The sequence below is a fragment of the Primulina tabacum genome, chromosome 2 (assembly GCF_025594145.1).
Source record: "Primulina tabacum isolate GXHZ01 chromosome 2, ASM2559414v2, whole genome shotgun sequence".
Classification (NCBI taxonomy): domain Eukaryota; kingdom Viridiplantae; phylum Streptophyta; class Magnoliopsida; order Lamiales; family Gesneriaceae; genus Primulina; species Primulina tabacum.
The window spans coordinates 14,111,657-14,133,876 of record NC_134551.1 but is presented as its reverse complement, the minus strand read 5'-3'; positions in this window follow the sequence as shown (position 1 = coordinate 14,133,876).

Genomic DNA, 22,220 nt, shown 5'->3' with positions numbered 1-22,220 from the left:
TCTTCTATACTTGATACGATTAATGATACTTATACTCATAACCAAAATAGGGTTTGATGATATCCTTTATTATGAAGTAATTAAAATAAGAGTATCAATTTGACAGTTTATAAAAATTTTGGCATGATGTCCCCACATTTTGTAAAAACCAGAACTCAAGCAACAACATCGATGCACATATATAAGCATATTTTCATTTACAAATATAACCAATATCATTATACATATAATCATAAACGCCGTTCCAAACCATGACATAAAATTTATCATAATACATATGCGGAAGCTATACAATAAGATGTCCAGGTTCTTGTAGAGGTAAGTCACGTCACAAGCATCCATTGGCGAACCATCCCATGTATCTTCATTACCTGATCATGTAATACATGAGCTACGTGAGTTTATAAAACTCAATAAGTTGGACTTATATACGTATCAATATGAATCGAAGAATTATACATATCAAGTCGTGATCAACAATGAATATTTAAACCATGTAATACCATAGCATATATTCATGTTCATTTTTGTAGTTGAGCCTTATTAGTTGACATGTACTACCGTGCTTGCTTTATTATGTAGCTACTACTATGTTGGATGTCAGGGAGCACATTTGACAACCCCACGCCCCATGGACATATATTGGCCAATAGGTTTGGTGGACTTAAAACCACCCATGATATCAACAAGCTCATATATCATATAAAAATCAGTCATTTTCCTTTTCTTTCATGTTCATGACATAGCACCCATATTCAATATTCATGAATGTCTTTCATATTTAATACATAACAATGGAATATGGTGTTATGTTTTCATAAACAAACATACTAACAATGTACGTATAACAATAATCAATGGGAAGCATTTGAAATACATAATATTACTCGTGTATTTCTTCAAGAACATGCCAACTTACTGTCCAAGCGTAAGAATACTTGTTTGAGACGATGTTTCTCGCTCCTATACTGTCAAATACATCAATAAACCAATCACTATGTCTATACTAGGTGAAAGTCACTCTTTTATTGTCCTCTACATGTATAACAATCAAAAGAGATGAAAACTTACACCCCTAGGATGTTCTTGTGATGGAGAATGCAAGTCTAGCTTCAAAATTAGGAAGAAGAAGAAGAAAGGAGCTTTTGGAGGAAGAGTTCTTCGTTTCTTTCGAGTTTATATTGTTAAAGAAGCTGAGGGATTGATGAAGATGGCTAGAAAATTCGAAGTTTATCACTTTATATGTGTAGCGGCGCTCGGGCGGTAACATATTACCTCTCGAGCGTGGAAATTTTTGCCAAATACTGAATTTGAATTGTACCGGCGCCAAACATCTTACCGCTCGGGCGCCCAACATTCTGCGATTGCGTACAATTTTATCAAAGATCGCTCCAAAGACGACTCTTCCTTTCATAATTTGAAAACATGCTAAACATAAACATTGTAGTCCTATGTCTTGGCTTGCATCTCCAACTGGCTTCATGTCAGTTGGAGGCCTGAGTAAAAAGTTATGCTCAATCTACCAAAATGTGTCATTGTTGGAATGACGATACACACGACACACTTCGGGGCACTTTTGGCTTGTCTTCCATAATGATTTGGACAAAACCCAAAACATGAAAGTTATAACCTTATATCTTAAATTTTTAATAGTTGTGCCCTCACAAAATTTGGATCAATACCCAAATCATTATGCTAAAACCCGTAAGAATTGTCATATTTTTCATCTCATTTCCTGCATTTCCTTACCAACTTTCATTACACTACTTTATCTACACATCTTACTATCACTATTTAGACATCATTCTCAATACAACATGGAAAATATATAAATCATATTCAATCTCATTATCGATACCTCAATCAACACGTGAAACATAATGAGTCAAATAACTACATAATAAATGACATAAACATATCATTAATCATTTGTACGAGTAACCGAGCATTACAATTCTCCCTTCCTTCAAAGAATTTCGTCCTCAAAATTTGATGTACCATATAATTCAGGATATCTCTGTTGGATTTCTTCTTCTCACTCCCAAGTTGTTTCTTCGATTGCATGATTGTGCCATAATAGTTTCACTAAAGGTATCTCCTTGCCTCATAACACTTTGGATTTCCTATTGAGGATTTGGACCAGCCGTTCTTCATACAAGAGATTCGATGCAAGCTACAATGGTTCATAATGAAGAACGTGAGATGGATTGGCCAAATACTTCCGTAGCAAGGAAACGTGAAAAATGTTGTGAACATTTGACAAATTCGGTGGTAAAGCAACTCGGTAGGCTCTCTTTCATATTCTGTCCAAGATTTCAAAATGACCGATATATCTCGGACTTAATTTTTCTTTCTTACCAAAATGCAAAATGCCCTTCAATGGTGATATTTTACAAATACATGGTCAGCAACATGAAATTCTAATGGACGACGTCGCACATTAGCATAAATTTTATGTCGGCTCTGGGCAGTGTGCATTCTTTCTCTGATCTTGGTTATCAATTCTGTTGTCTGTTGCACCAATTCATGGCCTAATAAAATTTTTTTTCCTACTTCATTCCAATGTACTGGAGATCTACATTTTCTACCATATAATGTAGTATATGGTTACATTCAATACTTGACTGATAACTATTGTTATATGTATACTCAGCCAACGGTAGTTTACTGTCTCAACTACCTGGAAAATCAATATTACATGCCCTCAACATGGGTGGAATGCTGTATTAAATGCTAATCGAGTTCCCATAGTATGATGTAAACTTTTCCAAAATGCAGACGTAAATTTTGGATTTCTATAAAATACAATGGACATTGGGACGCCATGAAGCCTCACTATCTCTTTGTTGTATTCTTCAGCATATTGATTCATCGTGTAGGTGGTCTTCACCGGAAGAAAGTGAGCTGATTTTGTGAGCCGATCAACAATAACCCATATAGCATTGAGTCCTCTTTGTGTTCTTGGTAAACCAAAAATGAAATCCATTGTAATATGTTCCAATTTCCATTCAAAAATGGGTAATGGTTTCAAGAGTCCTGCTGGTCTCTGATGTTCAGTCTTGACCTGTTGGCAAGTTAGACATTGTGCAAAAAATTGAGCAATGTCCTTCTTCGTACCTGGCCACCAAAATAATGGTTGTAAATCTTTGTATATTTTCGTGCCTCCTAGATGAATTGAATAGGTTGTATCATGAACATATATAAGAATGTCGGTTCTTATCGTTCCTTGTTTTGGCACAGACAATCTACCTCGATAAGTCCACATTCCTTCTCTATTCAATTCAAAGTTAAAATTTCCTTTTTCCTCATCTCGTTGTCTCAGTTGTTATAATTCATTATCTGCACTTTGTTCGACCTTGATTTAGTCTGCAAGTGTTGGTCAAACCATGAGGGATGATAACCGGATTGCAGCTCCCTTTGGAATAATGTAAATCTGCAAGTTTTGTAAATCCCATAAGATTTTTTCTTTATCTAGCATTGCGGAAATAAAACTGGATTTTTGACTTAACGCATCTGCAACAACCTTGGCTTTACCTGGATGATAATTAATAACACAATCATAATCCTTCACTAATTCCAACCAACGTCGTTGTCGCATATTCAGTTCTTTTTGCGTGAAGAAATATTTCAAACTCTTGTGGTCAGTGTAAATTTCACACCGCTCACCATATAGATAATGGCGCCATATTTTCAACGCAAATACCACTGCTGTCAGTTCTAAATCATGTGTAGGATAGTTCTTTTCATATTCCTTCAATTGTCTTGATGCATAAGCAATCACTTTCCCGTGATGCATTAAGACTGCTCATAGGCCATGTTTTGATGCATCACTGTACACTACAAATCCTCCTGGTACTTCTGGAATCGCAAGAACCTATGCTGATGTCAATTTTGTCTTTAGCTCTAGGAAATTGCGATCACATGCTTCGTTCCATACAAATTTCACATCTTTTCTTGTCAAAGCAGTTAAGGGCAATGATATTTTTTAGAATCCTGCTATAAAACAACGGTAATAACCAGCCATTGCTTGGATCAACTGAAACGCCTTCTTTGGAGATAATATGGCCCAAGAATGCTACTTGTTAAAGCCAAAATTCGCATTTCTTCCATTTGGCATATAAATGTTTATCCTTTAAAGTTTGCAGAACTAGTTTCAGATTTTGTCGATGCTCCTCTACAATTCTTGAGTAGATGAGAATATCATATATAAATACAATCACGAAATAGTCTAAAAATGGCTTGAAAATTATGTTCATCAAATCCATAAAAGCAGCTGTGCATTCGTTAGTCCAAACAGGATTACAAGAAATTCATAATGCCCATACCTGGTTCGAAAGGCAATCTTTGAGATATTGTCTGACTTTACTTTTAGTTGATGATAGCCTGATCGTAAATCAATATTCGAGAAGATAGCAGCTCCTTGTAATTGATCAAAAAAATCATCAATTCTTGGAAGGGGATATCTGTTTTCGATCGTCACTTTGTTCAAATCCCTATAATCAATACATAGACGAAGCATACCGTCTTTTTTCTTCACAAATAAAACATGTGCACCCCACGGTGAAAAGCTTGGTCTAATAAACCCTTTATCAAGTAACTCATGTAACTATTCTTTCAATTCTTTCATCTATGTATGAGCCAATCAATAAGGATCTTTCGAGATCGGATGGGTTCCTGCTATAACAACAATCACAAATTTGGTCTCTCTATCTTGGGGTAAGTCTGTTATATCATCGAAAAATACCTATGGAAATTCACAAACAACATATGTAACTTTTAATTCACGGTGAATGGTTCAGCTCGTACTGGCGCAAACTTGATCATTTTCATGCCACAATCAATCGTAACTCTATACTTCGAGAGCCAATCCATTCTCAATATCACATCAAAATCTCTCATCTTCAGCACTATCAAGTCGGCATACATCTCCCGCGCTTGGACATATATTCGACACCCTCGCACAATCTGATCTGTCTGTAATTCTTTCCCGGAATGTAAAGCTATGTAGAGTTGTGTCTCTGTTGTACTTGCTGTAATGCACAGTCTCCATACAAACGACTTCAAAATAAAGGAATGCGTGGTCCTTGAATATAGTAAAACAATTGCAGTGATACAAGAAATCAAGAACATACGAGTAATCATCGATGCATCCGCATCCACTTTCTCTTTGGTCATCGAGAAGAGGCGTCCTTGTACATTCTTAGAACTCCCTGAACAATTTCTAGTGAGATGCCCTGGCTTTTGCAATGATAACAAACATTGGTACCTTGCATACATTCCCAGCCATGGGTTTGCCACATTTAGGACAAGGTGGTCTGTCCTGTTCCTTACGTGGAGGGGGACCCTTGCCACGGGATTCCTCTGATCGAGTACCTTTTCTATTAGTCTTTTTGTCTTGTCCAGTTCCTTGGCTCTTTTGAAAGTACTGCTTTTTTCGCTGTTGCCTATCTCTGTCAATGTCTTGTTCATCCTGTTCTGCCATAAGTGCTCTTCCACTATCTCCCCGTATGTAGCAACTTTCGACATTTGTACATCTTTTTTAATTTCGGAGCGATGTCCCCGCATGAAGTGTTCGCCCTTACTTGTGTCATCCTATGCAATATATAGTACATATTGTACTATTGCCTCAAATTGTTGTATATATTCAATCATTGACATGGTTCCTTGCTTCACATTAAGGAAATCGCAAGCTTTCTTGGCTCGTACATCTTTGCTAAAATATTTGTTGTAAAACGTGGACTTAAATGTATCCCATGTCAATGGTCTCGCAGGTAATGCCACTTTTGCACTCTCCCACCATATTCTTGCATGTTTTGTTAACAAAAAATGACACAGGTTACTTTGTCAGTATCTTCCATATGGAGGTAGGAGAATATGGACTCCAATGACTTAATCAATTCTTCTGCTACTGCTGGGTCAATGTTTCCCTTGAATTCAGGAGGATTCAGACGTCGAAAGCGATAATACACATCTGTATGAACATGCCCTTGTCTGGATATCATGGCTTGTGCTTGTGCCTGCTCATGAGTGGTTCGTTGCATCTCAATTAATTCTTGTATCTGCATCCCATGAAATTTCGCTTGTTTTTGGAGCAACTGAGCAAAATCGTTTATAGGTCGTGACACACTGCCTTCACCTTCTACTGCTGGGGCCTTGCCCTTAGATGACTCTTCCTCATGCACCTTGCGTTTAGGTGGCATCGTCTTTTATCCTTCATGTAGGTCACGTAGAAGCACATAACTTAGCATAAACTATGGGATACAAAGAAACTTACTTGCCGAGTTCCCATGTATGGATGAAGTGTAGTGTCTTCCCTCTCGAAGAACCCTGGACTCTGATACCATGTAAAGTGTAACACCCTTCTTCTATACTTGACACGATTAATGATACTTATAATCAAAATAGGGTTTAATGATATCTTTTATTTTGAGGTTATTCAAATAAGAGTATCAATTTGACGGTTTATAAAAGTTTTTGCATGATGTCCCACATTTTGTAAAAGACAAAACTCAAGCAACAACATCGATATAAGCATATTTTCATATACAAACATACCCCGTATCGTTATACATATAATCATAAACGTCGTTTCAAAACATGACATAAAATTTATCATAATACATATGCATAAGCTATACAATATGATGTCCAGGTTCTTTTCGAGGTAAGGCACGTCACAAGCATCCATTGGCGAACCGACATCCTATGTATCTTCATTACCTGATCCTATAATACATGAGCTACGTGAGTTTATAAAACTCAAGAAGTTGAAACTTATACGTATCAATATGCATCCAAGAATTATACATATCAAGTCGTGATCAACAATGAATATTTAAACCATGTCATACCATAACATATATTCATCTTCATTTTTGTACTAGAGCCTCATTAGTTGACCTGTACTACCATGCTTGCTTTATTATATAGCTACTATTGTGTTGGATGTCAGGGAGCACCTTTGACAACCCCACGCCCCATGAACATATATTGGCCAATAGGTTTGGTGGACTTAAAACCACCCATGATGCCAACAAGCACATATATCATATAAAAAATAGTCATTTTCCTTATCTTTTATGTTCATGTTCATGACATAGCATACATCTTCAATATTCATGAATGTCTTTCATATTTAATAAATAACAATGGAATATGGTGTTATGGTTTCATCAACATACTAACAATGTACATATAGCAATAATCAATGGGAAGCATTTGAAATAAATAATATTACTCGTGTATTGCTTCAAGAACATGCCAAATTACAGTCTAAGCGTAAGAATACTTGTTTGAGGCGATGTTTCTCGCTCCTATGCTATCAAATACATCAATAAACCAATCACTATGTCTATACTAGGTGAAAGTCACTCCTTTATTGTCCTCTACATTTATAACATTCAAAAGAGATGAAAACTTGCACCCCTAGGATGTTCTTGCGATGGAGAATGCAAGTCTAGCTTCAAAACGAGGAAGAAAAAGAAGAAAAGAGCTTTTGGAGGAAGAGTTCTTGGTTTCATTCAAGTTTATACTGTTAAAGAAGATGAGAGATTGATGAAGATGCCTAGAAAATTCAAAGTTTATCACTTTATATGTGTAGCGGCGCTCGGGTGGTAACATATTACCGCTCAAGAGCGAAAATTTCTGACCAAATTCTGAATTTTTAGTGCACGGGCGCTCTGGGGGTAAGATCTTACCACTCGGGCGCCAAACATTCTGCCTCTGCTTATAGTTTCATCAAGGATTGCTCCAGAAACGTCTCTTACCTTCATAATTTGAAAAATGGTAAACATGAAATTGTAGCCCTATGTCTGGGCTTGCATTTCCAACTGGTTTTATGTCATTTGGAGGCCTGAGTACAAATTTATGCTCAATCTACCAAAATGTGTCATGGTAGGAATGACGATACACATGACACTTCGGGCCACTTTTGACTTGTCTTCCATCATGATTTGGAAAAAATCCAAAACATGAAAGTTGTAATCTTATATCTTAAATTTTTAATGGTTGTGCCCTCAAACAATTTGGATCAATATCCAAATCATTATGATAAAACCCGTAAGAACTGTCATATTTTTCATCTCATTTCCTGCATTTCCCTACCAATTTTCATTACACTACTTTGTCTACACATCTTACTATCACTATTTATACATGTATTAATTCTCAATACACCATGGACAATACATAAATCATATTCAATCTCAATATCGATACCTCAATCAAAACGTGAAATATAATGTGTCAAATAACTACATAATAAATGACATAAACGCATCATTAATCATTTGTATGAGTAACCGAGCATTACACGTATGATAAATTATGATGATATTGTCACGCCGTTAAATTAACAAATCCCATGAGTTTTGTTGAATGTGAAATTGATTTGATGACAAAAAAATTTAGATGGTTATTCATATTTTTTCACGCATGTATTGTTTGTTTTATTAGTGGTTTTTGGCCATTAATATTTTTGGACGGAACTCACATTAGGAACAAGTACAAATGATGTTTATTGGTTGTTGTGGCAAATGATGCGAATGATGTTATTTTTTACACTTGCGTATGCAGTTGTTGATGCAGAAAATTCTGAAAAATCTTTATCTTTCACCCTCTTCTGCTTCATTTTCTCGAGCATCCCAATCACGTTAATCTATACAAATTATAAAAAAAATATCCTTTTGATGGAAATATTCATTAATTAACATCAACAATGTGTACCTGGACATTGGAAGACATGCTGTTAGGATAGGTTGGGTGTGATAAAGTGTTTAGAAGGGGGGTTGAATAAGCACTTTACAATTTTCACAACTTTTTGATGGATGAATCAGTTTAGTGATAAATTGAATTCGCGAATCTTGTTGTCAATGTCAATTAGTTAACTAATGAAAGTGCAAAAATAAACTGAATGTCATATAGAATAAATTAAGAATAAAGAACGCAAGATTTGTGGATGTTCGGAGATATCAAACACTCCTACATCACCCCTTCTATCTCAAGGATATGATATTCACTAAAAAGCTTTGTTCTATACAACACTTTGTACAAACCCACTTCAGTTTGGACTTAATATTGCCAAAATTGAAAATCTTAGTATCAATATGATTTTATCAATACTCAACTGAATTAATTTCTAAGCATAACAGATCTTTAAAAGATCGAATATGACAACAATTAATGTTTGTGCTTAAGCTCAAAATATAGCCTGAAAGCTATGAATAAATCTAAAAAAGCGTGAGCTTCTTATCTATGAAAGTTTTAACTCAAGGATGAATGCGCGCGCAAAGGTTGAAGTTGTTTATCAGCTGATCTTCTCGACTATTTATAGGCTTTGCTTCCAACGATAATAATGAATGCATTTGAATTTTTATATCCGTTAGACACGTCAACATTCTTCTGACAATTGTACACTGTAGCTTTTCTGAAATGCGGCGTTTCAACTACAAGTTGCAGTCTGCTTATGTACAAATTGTCGCCTGATAGCTACGCTCCTTAAGTGAAGACATGCCAAGCTGATTTATTAGTAGACTCTTTATAGCCGATAGGATTAACTGATTGCTATGTAACTGATCAATCTTAACTGATCGTCCAGTTGACTACATAGCTTCAGTTGCCTTTAATAATTTGCGTAGTAATTTTCAGTTTGGTCAACTATTAGTCAGTTATTTTCAGTTGTCTTGATCAGTTCTTCAATCTTTTCACGCTCAATTTGTCAAACTCCAAAATTATAATTCCAAAATTTTCTCCATTTTTGGTGTTTGACAAAACTTAGAATTTATGAACTGATCAAACTGAAATTTTGTAGATAAAATAATCTTTTATTGAGAAATCTTTCACTATATAGATTCGTATAAAGAATGAAAGAATAAAAGAATATCCGAATAAAAGAATCTTCTACTGACTTAAAATATGTCAAAACTAATAACTGAATATAGAGACTGTCTTCTAACTGATCTGAACTCTTCTTTATTTCTTGGTTCTTTTATCAGCTGGTTCTTGATCAGTTGGTTGACTAGGTCTCTTCTTAGATAGATGTTGCTGCTGTTATTCTTCCTCTTTTTTGTCAACACCCTCAACTTTACTGCTTAATGTACGGACTTATGAGGTGACAACATATATAACATTCATCGTTTGTTCCTGCATCAGATCCATTCGTTTTATCATGCTTGTTTGTATGAAATCAATTCGATTTATCAGCATGTCCTGAGTTTGGAAAAGTTTTGGAACTGTCACTCTGTCCTTCTTCAATTGATCTACTAGAAGGAAAAAGGAAGTGATATCCTTAGTAACCTGTTGAAGGCTCTTAATAGTGCTCTCCTTCGTAGAATAAATCTTCAATGTATGCAGCATTTGGGTTGACATTATATAAGAAACAGTCGAAATAAGATTGTGCAAGCTAGAATGAATTTATTCTGTCATAATCTCAGCAGCCATTGGTATCTAAGGTGACAGGGCTTCAGATGATTCTGGTTCTTGCCCCTTGTCTTTTTTATTAAAAATTACCAATGACCTATCTGTTGATTCAGTCTCAGTTTGAACTAATTCTGAAATAGTATCTTCAGCTGATTTCTGATGGGTGTCTTCAGCAGAGGTGGAAGGTTGAGCAGCAGTTGAGCCGGCAGGCTCTTCAGTTGGTTTATCAGCTGATACTTCAGTTGGCTCTTCAGTTGGTACTGGCACATCTTCTGTTTGGTCTGAGTGCAACTGAGCCATGTCAGCTTGATTTATTTGTTCAGTCGTGGCAGCCGACTGAACTAGTTCTTCAGGTTCTTTTAAAAAAACCTCTAAAGCTGATTGTTCAGTTATGTTCTGGTTTTCAACTGGTTCATCAGTTAAAACTTTCAGCTGGATGTCAGTGGCAACTGATTGTATTACTTCATCGATTTTTGCCAGTGAAAACTCAGCATCGATGTATAGTTGAAGACCTGCTGGAGGAGATTTAGGAGCAGAAACTGACGGTTGAGCATCCTTGGAAGAACAAACAGTTACTTGCTCAGTTTGTTCAGCAACTGCTTCCTTGGATGGCTCTCACTGATTTGTTGAAGGTTCAGCCAGCTCCTCTGAGGTTGGAGTTTGGGAATTTACTGGAATATGCAACTATGGATCCATTTCCCAATATTTGATCTTCATCTGCAATGATAAGAGATCCGTGTCCAGCTGGTGAAAAACTGCTCTGTCATTGTATGAAGTTGGACTGGTAGGGATCATAGTTTGTGCGTAGCTGAGCTGTGACTTCAGCTAGCTTCTTGACACGCATCAGATCAAAGAAATAATTCTTCCTCTCCAACGCTTGAGAAATTGTGGAAGTTTTAATTGTATTTAGGAATGTTGTTTCCAAGGCGATGAACTTGTTCAAAACCGATGTCTTCTACAATTGCTTGGCAAACACTTCAGTCCTAAATCTGACTCATTCATTATACACTTTCAACTCTGATTCAGAAAATTCATTTATTTCTTCACATATGAAATCAATATGAGTTTGAATCAGGTTGGTTGGTGTGGGCTCTTCAATCAACTTGCCCTTACCTTTTGGTTCAGTGAGGGCATGAGAAATGCTCAGCCCTGACATAGTTGAATCCACTTTCTCACGTATCACCACTCTCTTTTGGGCAAAAGGCAGTGTAGTTGGACCGGTGATAGTGATGAGTGGTGCTCTCACTCCAACTTGTTTCAGTTTCTAACCAGATTCGGCAATAGTTTTCTTTGAAGGAGCAATTGGAGGAGATTGTTGATGTTCAGTTGAAGATGAAACTGGAACTCTTCTTATTGGTATAGCACCGATGGGCTGTTCAGCTCAAGTTGGCTTTAATCTTTGAGCCGGGACATCTTCCACAACAATAATTGGTTTGGTCTTTTTGGACCTTGGCTTCTTCATGATTTTCGGAGATGGAGTTTTCTCTGATTTAGTTTCGCTGACAATCCGTTTTCTCTTGATTGCCTTTTTCTGAGCCAAGTCCTTGGTCCTCTTGACTGATTTGGGAGTAGCCTGCGTCCCAATATCCTTCTTGGCTTTGAAAAACTGCACAGAAGCCATGCCCAGCTTTGTCTTCGGCTGCTCAACATTCACGGCAGTGAAGATCTTGAATTTGGATGACTTTTCAGCAAAGTCATCCACCAAAATTTTGTTTTTCAGAAGGTAGCTGAGTGACATAGCAAAACCTTTGGACTGTTTGGAGGACTGAAGCATGTTTTTGAAGATGTTGAAAATGATAGCAGACAAGTTCAGTCTCCGTCCAGCCATAATAGCAGTCATTACTTAAAATTTTTCAAGGGTAAGGGCAGCAAACGAGCCTGACTTTGCGAGTATACCCTTGGCCACAATATCAGCCAGTAACTGAATCTTTGGCTTCATTTCTTTCTTTGGATCGTAAACCTTGATTTTTAGTCCATCAGCAGATAGTAGCGTCTTCATCTCCTCAATATCAGATATATTCACTTCAGAAAAGTGAGCTAAGCCATTAAAAGACAGTTGGAAGAGATTGTTGAAGGAGTCTTTTTCAATGATCAGCAACTTACTTTTGACAATTTTTGTGATTTTACCGTATGCAGAGATGAAGCTATTTCCATATAGATCCTGAATCTCCTTGGGATAAATTTCTTGAGTTGATAACCCAAGAAATTTTTTCAGTCCAGCTATTTCCAGCTTGAGAAAGACATTTTTAACAGCTTCTTCCTTGACAAAGAGGACTGAGGCGAAGTCAATAGCCATTGCATTAAGAATGTATGCGGGTGTTTGGCTTGCCATTGCTGAAAGTTTTGAATATCTGCGAAGAAAAAAGAACTTTGTGTGTTTGATATGCTCTTAAAGTTCAAATGCTCGTAATGAAACTGAATAGAAGCGGCACAATTACTTATCTTGGTTGTTCAAATTTTGGGACACGTGTCAGTCCAAGACTGATTTGAACAAAACGTGTGTACGTGGTGTGTAATTGTGAATAAGAGTCGGTTGGACTACAAGGGGCCACGTTACCAGTCATTATTCAATGAATGAGATAAATAAATGCGTAATTTTAACAGTCACATCACTTAACGTAGAATTTCATCGATAATTAGTTAACCTATTTGATAAGATTAGTTAGGTCAATAACTGAGTGATCAGTTGAGAACTGAATCAGTTCAGTTGAAGATCAATTGACAATTGTCTTCTCAGTTAACCAATTTAAAATCGACATTCTTCCTAAATAAATGCATAAAATAAAATAGATTGAAGATCTTATTCTCGGAAGATGAATCGTTGGATATAATCAGTGCGTCCAGATGGTTTGAAACTCATCTATAAGTAAGAATAAGATAGTTAATCACAAGATTACTTGAAAATTTCAGCAGATATCACAAGTTAAAGGTGCAGGAAATGGACGCAGCAAGCAGTTCAAATCACCCAGATTTGGCTGAAGAATTCAAACGATCCATTGAAGCTGCTAGGAATCTGAATATAGAAAACCTTGTCTTTGAGAAGACATTGTCGACCTGGACCAAGATCCAGGAGTTGCCGTCCTTCCAAGAGGAGGTACTGGTTGCTACTAAGAAACGAGTGGCAACTGAAAATAAGTATAAGTGGCGTCTCAGCGTTGCTCATACTTCAGACATCTTCACAGATGAAGGTGTCTACTACCTGATGCTTCTCAAGGAGCAGATGGCTCTTTAAAAAATTGTTATGTCAGAGGAATTCATTAGGACTGCCACCAGCAGGTTATCCGCGTGGATGTCCTTTTGGATGAATGCAATAGAGAGGGAAATAAACAATGTAATAAATGCTCGTTTTTATCAATAAAATGTTTATTTCAGTCAGTGGTTGTTTATTCTTTACTACTTTGTTATATTCTGCATTCAAACTGATGCTAACTAAATAACAGCTGGCAATGAGTGCATAACCACTGTCTAACAACACTAGCTAACGTAAAACAATGCAACTAAGATTAAGACAAATCAATTAAACCAAGAATATTACGAAAATAATAAAACTTAGTCTCGGGTAATGGCTTTGTGATGATGTCAGCTGCTTGTTGTTCAATTGATATGTACTCCAGCCTGATTGCCTTCTTTAGAGCATGGTCTATGATGAGGTGATGTCTTAAATCAATATGTTTGGTCCTGGAGTGAAGAACTAGATTATATGTGATCGCAATTGTACTTGTATTGACACAGAAGATTGGTGATTCTTCTGCAATGACTTCATAATCCTTTAGTTGATGCTAAATCCAGGGCAGTTGAGCGCATAAGCTTCCAGAAGGTAGATATTCTGCTTCAATTATGAAAGTTGGTTTCTATGGATGTTTGCTTCTTACTGAACCATGAAATCAGTGTGTCTTCCAGAAACTGACATGATCCACTGGTTTTTTTATGATCAAGCTTACATTCTGCATAATTTGCATCTGAATAGCCAACTAAATTTAAAGATGAGTCCTTAGCATACCAGAAGCCCACATTTTGTGTGCCTTTAAGATATTTCAATATGAGTTTGGCAGCTGAAAAATGAGATTGCTTAGAGTCTGCCTGAAATCTAGCACACATGCAAACAACAAATACAATATAAGGACAACTAGAAGTTAGGTATAATAAATAACCTATCAAACCTTTGTAGAGTGTCGTCAACTGATGTTCTCCCTTCATCTTTATCTAATTAATCGATGAGCTCATGAGACTATTTGCAGCTGAACTTATCTCCATGACAAATTTCTTAAGCAGTTCTTTCTTGTATTTTGTCTGACTGATAAAAGTACCAGTTTCTAGTTGCTTCACTTGAAAACCTAGAAAGAACGTCAATTCACTCATCATACTCATCTCAAATTTTTCCTGCATTAACTTGGCAATTTTTCACATAATTTGTGGTTAGTTGACCCAAAAATAATATCAACATATATTTGCACAAGTAAAATATTATCATTCTTTGAAAATTTGAACAAAGTTTTGTCAACTGTTCCAACAGTAAAATCGTGATCATTTAAGTATTTTGATAATGTCTCATACCAAGCTCTGAGAGCTTGTTTAAGACCATACAAAGCTTTGTTCAAGTAATAAACATGATCAGCAAGAGACTGATTAAAAAACATGGTGGTTGTTCAACATGCACTTCTTCTTGCAGCTGACAATTCAGGAATGCATTCTTGACATTCATTTGATAGACTTTGAAGTCTTTGAATGAGGCATGAGCAAGAAATATTCTGATTGCTTCCAGTCGTGCAACTGGTGCATGTGTCTCGTCGTAATCAATTCCTTCTTCTTTTCTATATCCTTGTGCTACAAGCCTCGCTTTATTGCGCACAACTCAACCATCTTTGTTCTGTTTTTTCCTATATACCCACTTTGTACCTATAATGGTTTTAGAAACTGGTCTTGGAACTAAATTCCAGACATTGTTATGGGTAAACTGATTCAGCTCTTCTTGCATAACATTTATCCAGTTAGGATCAACAAGAATTTCATTAGTTTTTTTTTTTGTTTTAGTTGGGAAACAAAAGCTGGATGAATTAATAAATTAATCATTTGATTCCGAGTTCTTACCGGATCAGATGGATTATCTATCACCAACTCTGGTGGATGTGATTTCTTCCATCTGTATTCAGCATTGGTTGGATTGATTTCAGCAACTGTTTCAGTTGGTAACTGAATGTTTTCTTCAGTTTCAGTTGCTGCTACTTCAGTTGGTATTTGAATATCATCGTTTTGCTCCACCGGGTGATTATCAGGAACAATTTCTTGTTCAAATGATTGATCCACTATCTCTGGTTCTGGTGTTTGAAGGAGATTTCTATTGATATGAACTTCTTCTTCACTATCATCCTCCAAATTTATATCTGTAAAGCGATCAATTAGCTCAACTTGATAAGTTGGCTTATCAGTTAGTCTCGATTCATCAAATACAACATGAATCGATTCTTCTACATTTAAAGTACATTCATTAAAACTCTGTAAAATTTACTAACTGATGAATAACTCAGAAATATACCTTCTGCAGATTTTGCATCAAATGTTTTCAGATGATTTTTTCCATTATCGTGAATATAACATTTGCAACCGAATATTCTGAAATAGGATATCACACTTTTATGTCCATGCCAGATCTCATATGGTTTTTTCAAATTATTTTTGTTAATCATTGATTTGTTCTGAGTATAACATGATGTGTTTACTGTTTCTGCCCAAAATCTTTGAGAATACCAGAATCAGCAAGAATTGTTCTAGCAGCTTCTTTAAGAGTTATATTTCTTCTCTCAGCTACACCATTTTGCTGAGGTATTCTAGCTGCTGAGAGCTCATGCTCAATTCCAGTATTTTCTAAAAATTGAGAAAGATTTTGATTGAAAAATTCAGTCCCTCGATGAGACCTTATTCTATCAATTCGAACTGATTTTTCATTTAATAATCTTTTGAAAAGCTTAATCAGTTGCGTAACAGTTTGATCTTTTTATTTAAGAAAGATAACCCAAGTAAATCTTGAAAAATCATCAACGATTACCAATGTGTATTTCATTCTCCCTAAACTCATGACTGGTATAGGACCAGAAAGATCCATATGTAACAGTTCTAAGCATATGGAGAAAGATTTACTACCCTTGTTTTTGAATGAAGTTCTTACTTGTTTACCAAACTGACATGTTGAACAAATTTTATCTTTTGAAAAATCTATTTTAAGTAGACCAGTTACAAGATCATGGTTACTCAGATGAGCAATAGACATAAAATTTAAGTGGTTCAACCTTTTATGCCACAACCAGTTTTTAGAATATTTTGAAGCTACAAAACATACTGGTTCATTAGGTTGATTAGTCCAACTCACTTTATAAGTGTTACCACAACGATTGCAATTAATAATGATCTCATTAGTTGAGTTCTTAACTGCACACGCGTGTTTGTTGAACTGAACTGAGAAATTATTATCGTATAACTTACTGATGCTAATCAAGTTATACTTCAAATTATCAACCAGCAAGACATCTTTAATAATAATCGTACCGTGGATAAGCTTACCCTTATCCACAGTTCTACCTTTAGAGTTGTATCCAAAACTGATGTTTGGACCAATGTATTTGATCAGTTGGGATTTCAAATTTGCATCCCCTGTCATATGTCGTGAGCATCCGCTATCCAAGTACCAAATTGATTCTTTTGTTGTACCTGTTACCTGCAATCACACAAAATATATAATCTTGGTACCCACATTTGTTTGGATCCTAAACTGATAAGTCCTTTAGGAACCCAGACTTGGATCAGTCTAACTGAATTTCCAGTTGATGTGTTCCAAATGGTTTTTATCGATTTTTGTGTGTTAGGTGTATGGTATGTGGATGAAACAGTATGATTGTCAACTGCTTGTTCACCCGATATCTCTTTTGAACTGGCTTACAGTTATAGTAATTGTAATAGTATCCTTAGAGTTTTGATTCTTGTGGCTGAACCTTTTAGGTGACCAGCTTTTTGAATTAGTGGAACTCTCAGGTTATATCCAATTCCAAACCGTTTAGCTTTGTTCTTATGTTCAATCGGTTGGACAGTAGGTTTACTTGGTTCAAAGATTTCTTGTACCACTGTTGATTTCACAAAGTTAATGTATTTCCCTTTGTGCTCATTCAACTTTGGCAATTCATCAATGATATTGAAGCCCAAAGTAGTTCTATCAGCGACTGATTTTTGCAAACTCTGCATTTCAGTCAGAATGACTGATGACTTATTCCAAGCCTGAATCAAGTCAGTTTGTTTTGAAATCTCATTTTTCAACTGATGAATCAAAGACATGTTCTCGATCATTTTAGCTTTTTGCTTTGCAATCTCCCTTTTCAAGCTTAAAAATTCAATTGACTCATCAGTTTTAGTTTTGTTATCTTTAGGATCAGTTTGGTCAGCATTGGCTTTCAAAAGAGTGAGCAAGTTTGTGATAATCATTCACCATGTCATGCAAAGTGGCAATGAGTTCTTCTCGTGTAAAATCAGTAGAGCTGAAGTCAAATACATTTTCACTTGTTGACTCCAGTTCTGCATCATTTGCCATTAAGCACTTAACTTCTTCTTCATTATCACTGGAGCTGCTCGAGCTCTCTAACTCTTGCCTTTCACTGTCAGTCTCTGCCCATTTTGATTTGCTTTCTACAATTTGAATGATTTTTTTATCATTCCTATATCTTCTTTTGTATTCAACTGATTTCTTCCCTTTTTCAGTTGAATGTCTATTGTTCTTCTTTGGTTTTGGACAGTCACCAATAAAGTTTTCTTGATTTCAACAATTGAAGCAAGAGTTTGGTTCTTCATTAGAATTGTTCTTCTGATAATGTCGTTGGAATGAACCTTGGTTTTTTCTCATGAATTTACCAAATTTATTCACAAGTAATGACATGACGTCATTACTTACCTGATCTGCAGTTTTCTCAACTTAACCAGTTGGTTCCAGTTTGTGAGCACTAAGAGCAGTTGTAACTACTGGTGCAGAAGGTTCTCCTTCTCTTTTCTGCAGCTCGAACTCATAAGGTTTGAGATCAACAAATAAGTCATGTAATTCAACATTATTCAGGTCCTTTGACTCTCTCATATCCATGATCTTGACATCTCATTCCTTGGGAAGACCTCGAACCACCTTCAGGGCAACTTCTTTGTTTGAATACACTTTTTCAAGTGCATTCAGTTCATTTATAATGTGGCTGACTCTTTCACCATACTCGTTTATGGACTCTCTAGTTTTCATTTTAATATTGTCAAACTTTTGAATAGCAACTGAGAGTTTATTTTCTTTTGTCTGCTCATTTCCTTCGCATAGCTGGATCAGTTTCTCCCAAATCTCTTTTGATGTTCTGTACATCTTTATTTTACTGAAAGTAATTTTATCCATTGTCATGTACAGAATATCTTTGGCCACATTATCCAAATTGGATTTTATTTTATCTTCTGTTGTCCATTCTTCACGTGGTTTGTCGATGCGGTGTCGTGCAGCGTCAGTTATGGCAACAGCAGTATTTGCTTTCACTATTCTCATTGGTCGGTCAGTTATGACGTACCACATATCATCGTCTTGTGCAGCTAAGTGAGCCTGCATTCAAACCTTCCACTCATCGAATTCTTCTTTTGGATAACATTGGAATCTTATTGAGGAAGACATGGTATTCAGATGTAAAGATGGAAATATTCAGAAACAAGATTCAACAGCTCTGATACGACTTATTAGGATCGGTTGAGTGTGATAAAGTGTTTAGAAGGGGTGGGTGAATAAACAATTGACAATTTTCACAACTTTTCGATGGATGAATCAGTTTAGTGATAAACTAAATTCACGAATCTTGTTGTCCTTGTCAATCAGTTAACTAATGAAAGTGCAGAAATAAACTGAATGACATATAGAATAAAACCGAGAACAAAGAACGCAAAATTTGTTGATGTTCGGATACTTCAAATGCTCTTACGTCATCCATTCTATCTCAAGTATATGATATTCATTAAAAGGCTTTGATCTATACAACACTTTGTACAAACCCACTTCAGTTTGGAATTAACACTACCAAAACTGAAACTCTTAGTATCAATAGTATTTTATCAGTACTCAACGGATGTAATTTCTAAGCACAACTAATCTCTAAAAGATCGAATATTACAACAATGAAGGTTTCTGCTTAAGATCAAAATATAGCCTGAAAGCTATGAATAAATCTAAATAAGCGTGAGCTTCTTATCTATGAAAGTTTTAACTCAAGGATGAATGTGCGTGCAAAGGTTGAAGTTGTTTCTCAGCTGATCTTCTTGGCTATTTATAGGTTTTTCTTCCAATAGTAATGAATGCATTTGAATCTTTATATCCGTTAGACACGTCAATATGCTTCTGACAATCGTACACTGTAACTTTTTTGAAATGCGGCGTTCCCATTACAAGTTGCAGTCTACTTATGTACAAATTGTCGCTTGATAGCTACGTTCCTTAACTGATAACATGTTAAGCTGATTTATCAGTTGACTCTTTATAGTCAATAGGATTAACTGTTTGCTATCTAACTGATCAGTCTTAACTGATCGTCCAGTTGACTACACAGCTTCAGTTATCTTTGAACACTTCAGTTGCCTTTAATAATTTGCGCATTAATCTTCAGTTCGGGCAACTATCAGTCAGTAATCTTCAATTGTCTTGATCAGTTCTTCAATCTTTTCATGCTAAATTTGACAAATTCCGAAATTATAGTTCCAACACATGCACTATATTTCATGCCCATATTTATGCTTTCTATTGCTCAAAGTATTGACATATGCATGAATAAGATCATATCGTAGGTCGCTGCCAAACAAACAAAGCAGTAACTCGTGCCCATGCAATATTATGTCGTCATCTTTCCAGACTACTCCACTACAAAGCCAAAATAACAAACCTAACAACTCAAACAAACATAAAATGACAAATTATGATTTCAAGAAAAATAAAAAAATAAAAAACATTTTAGACCAAAATATCCCCGCAAATGTACTTTTCAATAATGTCTCTCCGTTCCAATGATATCTAGTCATGCCCATTATTGTCTTGTCTTCCTCAGAACTTTTGCGAAGATCCTCTACATCACTTTCAGCTATACCTTTAATATCAATATCATTGTATATAAAAAAAGAAAAGATACAAATACAAAATTCATTAACAAAATTAAAGCACTACCAAATCATAAAAAATATAAAATATTTTTAGGTATTGTCAAACATATGCATTTAAATTACCACATCCAAGATGAGTGATAAATGCTTCTTTCTCTTGCGTTTTGGGGTCGTACTAGGGGGTGTCATATAGTCATGATCTTTTCTCTTTTTCAACCGATCTGTTCTTTTTTGAATTGTCTTCACATTAGATAATTTTGGATTATAAATAATATCTCTTTCCCTTCTCCAATATCAGTACCAACGTGATCGTTGTCTCCAGAATTTGTGTTCATTTACACTTCATCCAAAACCACTCTCACATAACTCTCTATTTTAATGTTGTCTTCTGTGTCCGTTATCACTTTGTTGTCAACCATTTCCTTCAAACTTTCAACTGCGGCATCAACATGTCCATCCATGTCTTGCTTGGTATGACATTTATCATACACATGTGTCGCATCCTTGAAGACAGATCAGGTTGTATCGTCTTCAATCGCTTCATTTTTTTTCCTTCAACACTTTAGTTTCATTTTCAAGCCTTTTTATTTGATCCAAAAATTCTGAATCATTCTATCGAGAATGAATCTAAAAATATGTGTTAATTAAACATGGTAATTGGTTAAATGATGTACTATTGATAAATTGGCTATAATTAATTACAAATGTTTAACCCAACAATCCTCTCTATATCATCAACGAGTATTTTTTCATGCTCGAATTGTTTGATCGGCACAATCTAGAAACAATAAAGAGAAAATTTTAGTTTTAATGAAACACCCCCGGATGCTTTCTTATTTTGGAACTCCCGCCAAAATACCGCCCCACCCGCCTGCCAATCAAAGAGGCTGAGAGTAAGAGATCTCACAGCCATTAATGCTGTCTCTGCACCTTTAGGATTCACGTGAATCTTGCTCTCTCCCCAATTGAATAAACGAGGAAAGCAATGTAAAACACGAGGCTCCCCAAGCATTGGAATTCTTTTATAGACCCAAGCCTGTAATGCCCGAGATTTTAATTACCGTAATCTGAGATTAATCTGAAATGATTTATTTATTAATTGAGATGATTATGGATGAAACGGATAAGACCGGGAGAGCCGAAAGAAGATTTGACATTTTGTGCAAGAAGAGTTCGGCGCATATGCGCGACGTGTATGGGCGCACATGCGCGAGGAAGACAGAACCATGCGCGCACATGCGCGGCGGAATGCGCGCGCATGCGCGGAATGTCCAGAGAGTTCGGCGCCCAAGCGCGGCGGAAGGTGCGCATATGCGCGAGTATTGAAATGCCGAGACAGTAGGTCTCGCGCATATGAGCGACTTATGTTCGCGCATATGCGCGAGCAGTCCGGTAGTTCGGATAAGGCTTCCGGCGCATATGCCCGCGCCATGCAGAACGAGAACAAGCCACTTGCCCTTACATGTGCAACGTGTATATATATATATATACATACAAAGGTGATTCAATATCCTGAGGAAAGAAAGAAACGAGGCAAAGGGGTCGAGGAAGTTTGCCAGAAATTCTTACGCCTTTTATTTTGATCCGTCCGTTTGATTTTCAATCTGAGTACAGTACTGTGTTCCTATAAACGCATGCTACAACTGGACGTAAGTTTTGTTACGTTT